Raw genomic sequence first — 5,567 nt, 5'->3', positions numbered from 1 at the left:
AGTGTTCCAGATTCTTCTGAGCCCCTCAAGGCAACCCTCCGGAAGGAAACACTAACTACGCTGATAGACCAAGGGTGAGACGTCGGCCCCGCTTTGGTCACACCGGAAGCTGACCAATCTACACGCGGCAGAAGCCCCAGGATAACGTCTTGTCAGGGTGGCACCCCTAAAGGCTCTTGTCTTCCTCGCTCTGCCACATGTGTGGCACCGGTCTCCCCACTTCTTCCCCTTGTACCCGTTGCATGCGAAGGTACAGGGTAGGGTCCAACACTGCCACGGGCTTCACTTCCAAAACCAGCCTCCCCAAAGGATGTGCCATAAACACCACACTCTGCATTCAGTGGGGGTTCCAATATTGGATGGGGTACATAAAGGGTAGATCTGAGAGCAGCCAATCCTGCCAGAGGCCTAAAAAATTAAGGGAAATTTAGGCATGTTGGTGATGGACCTCAAGCAGGGGAAAGGTCCATAACCATGCAGAGGGCCCCACAGTCAGAGAAATTGTCCAATGGATACATAATTTAACCTCATCTAAGCCTATACTGTCTTTTAGGCCCCAAAGCCCACAAATGTATGATCAGCTAAAGGCTACCTTATGCAAAAACCTAGAGAAGAACCTCTTTGTTGACCTAGCTCACAAACTTAGTGTCGCTAAATGCTGGGTTTGTAGAGGAGCACTCATGAGTGAGCATTGGCCTTGGAAGGGAACTAACCTAGATGCCTTTTACCTCCCCCAGTGGAACCACATGGTGGCTCTCCACAAAGAGAGTCGACCCCAGAAATGGGTCCTCTCCTCAGAAGTGGTAAGGGAAGAATGTCTTGGCTGGATAGGTCCAGGGTACACTCAGTGGGCTGGAGAAACCCCATGTAAAAGAATGCTATTTTTAAATCACACAGACCTAAATTGGTGGCCCAAGGTTCCTTCCTGGTATTAGGCCAATAATAATACGGCAGCAAAAATCCTCATGCTATAGAGGTACCAGCCTCTAAACCAAAAGTTAGAAGAAGGAGATGACACTCTCTGACCCAGTCCTGGGTCCGAGCATCGAAGCGGGGAATGTGGCAGCTTGTCTCTGCCTGGCCATTTCCTGCTCAAAGAAGTTGGTTCCTGACTGTCCTCCCCCCACCTCAAGGACTCTCCGGCTAACATCAGTTTTCTCATAGCTTGCCAACCGAGTAATGTTCTTCCTTATATCTGTAGCTGTGTAGGAATGACAAGACTGTATAAAACTGCCTGTTACGTTACAATCGGGGCTCAGCCTTTGGATAAGAATCCCCTGAGCTGGTGCCGGCATCAATAAACACTGCTTCCTGCTTATAGCCTTGGTGTCCAGTCTCTCTATTTGAGAATCCTGCAACATTTTAAGCTTTAGTGCCATAAAATTAACCATAGTTCCCTAAAAGGGTCAAACAAACTCAAAATGTGTAGGAAGGCTTGGCTAGCAATATATGATATTTATCTCCAAGTCTTAGGGTCTGCAAACTGGTAACACAACTAGAAAATACCCAGAGTGTTACAAAAAAGGAAGAAAAGCTGAGGCCTCTTATAACTAGGGAGGAAGCAAGAGAATTAAAATGTTAATCAAGTTACATTGAGACAATGCAATATGCTGATCAGCCCTGCAGCCAGGCCTGGGACACCTGCAGGACAAAGGCAGATTCCTGTTGGGATTGCTAACAACCCATTCCCCACACCTGAGAAGGGGAAACAGGAACAACAGAGTCTTTATGTGGTGCCCTGCATAAATAAAATCATTCATTCCTTATGGCTAAAACCATGGGAAATCCATGGGATAAAGGCTGGGATCTGCCAGCGGGCCTTTCAGTCCACAGACTCTTCCCCTTCCTCACTGTATGTCCATATCAAAGGAAATGGGTACACAAAGTCCAAACTGTAACCCATGGGGACTAAAGAATCATATATAAGCTGGGTTCACAACACCTGAACACTCAGGGTCCCTCTCACTGTCTTCCTCTCAGTGTTCTTCACTCTGTCTCTCACTGTCACCGTCTCTCTTGGTTTCTCTCACTCTCTGCTTCTGAGAGGAGACCACGCTATCTGTGGAGTGTTACCCCTTTTCCAGTAAACTTTCCCTTTGACACTAACTGCGGTGTGTGTGTGTTGAATTCTTGCTTCACTTCCCACCAAAAGACCCTCTTCTTCTTTCGGTGCAGGGCTCGGTCTTCCCCTACTTGGGGAAATTTGCCCTGTCCTGCATCACTTAGAGGGAAAAGGACATCCCTGAGGAGAGTCGGTCCTGCATTCTCAGCCTCTGCATGGGTCTGAGTTGGTCATCCTCTAGATGTCCGATGGTCTGGACAGTGGATGTCAGGTCTGGCTGGACACACGAACACTCTTTCCTTAAGCCTTCAGAGGGTAATCATAGTCTTTCTGGAGGTTTGGTATATACCCAGGTGTTTATGCACAACTAGAAAGTGTTGTGGTGCGATCAAATTTAAGACCCACGGAGCCAATTGAGATTAATTATGAGCCTTTATTAGCCGGCCAGACTGACTCTCCCCACAAGAGAATCAGCCCCGAGCCTCTAGAAGGAATAGCTTAAAAAGCCCCCAAACCCCCTCTAGCAAACAAGCAGGTTTACAGAAGCAGAGGCTGGCTATTAACATATCTTTACACAGGATAACACCCTTAACATTAGCATATCTTTGCACAGAATATCTCCTAGAACTACACCCTCTTTAACATTAAACAACGGAAGCAGAAGTCGGTCATTTGAAAATTTTCTACCCTTAACAAAAGTTAAAAAAATCTAAGTTTCCAGGCTTATTAAAGTGAGAATAAAGTCAGTTCCTCATGCCTCAGACTACTTGATTTTAGTTAATTTTGCAGCTTGACTCTAGTGACTGTGTTTTATTTCTTAACCTTTCCTTACCAGCAAGGTCTTGGTTGCATAACTTGGTGTTTCAGTGAAGTCCCATCACCAAGGAAGACAGACTTACTGAAACTGTGCAAATAACTACATTGCCATAAAAATAAGAACACCCAGTATTTATAAATTCTGGAGGGGTCAAGCAGGGAGAAAAAGATAAATGTTTCACTTCTGTTTACAAAAACAGCTTACCAAGTTATTATGAATTACATAAGATAAATTAAGAAGAAAGCGAAAAGTATTCCTTATATCCAGAAAACATAACATTAATATTAGCGATATTCCTCATTCCTCATCGGTTTATTTGGACAGACCTAACTTGTTCTACTCAATCTAGCCATCTGTTTCTGGACCAGAGTTCTGGAAATCCTGACTCGATCCACTGGTAAAGACTCAAGGACTCAGTTGTTCAAGCAATGTCATCGGAAACCTGTGTGCAAGGGCAGCAGGTCACCAGGCTCTTTTTCACAGGCCTGAGACAGTCCATCTTTGTGGGTGCACCCTAGCCCGTGGCTGATTCAACAAGTCCTTTCAAGAAAGCTTCAGGGTAAAACAAAAACTGCCTCTAGATTACGAAAGACTTAAAATGGCTTCAGTTAATTCATTACTGATAATTTTCAACAGTTCACTGTAAGAACAATGAAACTAGCAAAGAAGGTTGTTTCCAAGGCACGCAAAACAAAATAAGAAGTTTTAGACAAAATATCTATACATATAATAATCGTATTTTCAAAGAACGGTCAAAATTACATTTATGAAAATGAATGAATAAGATATTTATGAAGAAAAAAGTTCTTAAGATTTAATATATAATAATCCTGAGACATAATCTTCCATGAATATGCCAAGCATTTAGTTTCAATATACCAAGAATATATCGAGTCTATCAAATAAAGACATTCAGTAAGAACATTTATATATTCATAAAACTCTATAGGTGAGTAATATAAATCCCTAGTTCAAAACCATATGCTACTGGAAGATGCTAGATTAAAATTAAAGAAAGATGTGACCAACTTAACATTTTAAAAATAACTGAAATTATGATATATTCATCATACTTTGTGCCTAACATCATGGAAGGCAGCAACTTGGACTCCGATAAATAGAAATACCAAAGATAGTGAGGATACTGACAAATCTTTAGAAACTGCTCACACAGCATACAGCTTCTGAAACATTTATATTAATAACATTTTATCCATACAAATTTAGTCTAAGGAAAGTTAAGCATCTCTTCTGATTTGACAACTCTTCCCATGTAACTCATTAATAGCGACATATTAGATAAAATTAATTATTTCTAGAGCCTCTCTCCTTTTTTTTTTTTTTTTTAGAACCTCTTTTCTTATAAGATAAAAGAACAAATTCTTGGTGATTTTTAGGGGGCTTCTGGGAAAACAGAGGTGCAAAATATATAATTTAGGATTTGATGCGGGGAAGGCAAAAATATCAGTTTCTCAGCAGGTTTAAACACCTGCTTAAACAGGATCATGGGTAACTGGAAAACAATTTCTGGCTACATATTTCACCAGAAACTGTCAATAAAAGATTTTAAAAGTACACTCAGGAGGCTAACATGATTATAAAGAACCTTAGTTCTTTCAAAAATAGGAAGACTTTGTTCTTATGAGTAATCAAAGACAGGATAAAATCAACATAAAGCATGGGAAATAATTCTGATGAGACAGAATTATGGGCAAATTATTCAGAAGGTAGAAAAGAATCTCTTACAGCTTCCTACTAAAGCAAGCAAGTAATCCAAGAAGATTTTCTCATTTAATAGAAAGAAACTGAATTCTGATTTTGCATTAGTATATTTGTTATTAAAACTCTTTTCGACAATCTTATAAATAAATCCATCGAACTTCAGCTAGCTTTGACCACCACAAGTAAAACTCCCTCTCTGAGAACCTTCTACAACTTCTATATTTATTCACACTTTTTCCTATACTTTCCTTCTCATTCTGGAACAAATTGTCATTTTACACTAGGACAAAAACTATTCTCTTTACTTAACAAAACCCACCCTACATATCTTGCATACAAGTTTGTTCCTCTCTGTCACTATGGTTCTGAGTCTCATTCACATATATTAACTATAGTTTTTACCCACAGTCATTTGAATTTCACAGAGAAAACTAGGAGTTTAGATAGTTGTGACTGTAATACATTAGCAGAGCTTGTGAATATACATCTCATAACTGTTTATAACCATATACATCTTCAAGTTGCAAAAACAAACACATTCATTAACATAGCCAAATATACAGCCTTTCTGTTTCATATAAAAACGAGAGGCCAAAAGTACATAAAAATTATGTAAACTTAAAATTATGCTTTGCAATTAATGTTTCAGTATCTTATATTTAGAAATGATCTGGGTAGCTAATGAAGATCCACTAATTAACTCAATTCAGCATTGATACAAGATTTTAAGTTACTTAAAGATCTTGGTAACTATTTCCAAGCTGACATACTTGAAATAAAGTTTGCTAGAATAATGATTCAATTTGGTTAAACACAAACTTTCATTTTTCATAATTTTAAACATCTGTAGATGTAATGCTAGCTTATTTGATTCATAAATGTATATAAAATTAGGAAAAATATCCCTAATTAGAATAACAATGTATGCTGGTATTATGTTTAATCCTAATAACTCAAAAGATAGTT

This window comes from Rousettus aegyptiacus, unplaced genomic scaffold (assembly GCF_014176215.1).
Source record: "Rousettus aegyptiacus isolate mRouAeg1 unplaced genomic scaffold, mRouAeg1.p scaffold_m13_p_17, whole genome shotgun sequence".
Classification (NCBI taxonomy): domain Eukaryota; kingdom Metazoa; phylum Chordata; class Mammalia; order Chiroptera; family Pteropodidae; genus Rousettus; species Rousettus aegyptiacus.
Note: the sequence above shows the minus strand (reverse complement) of the source record.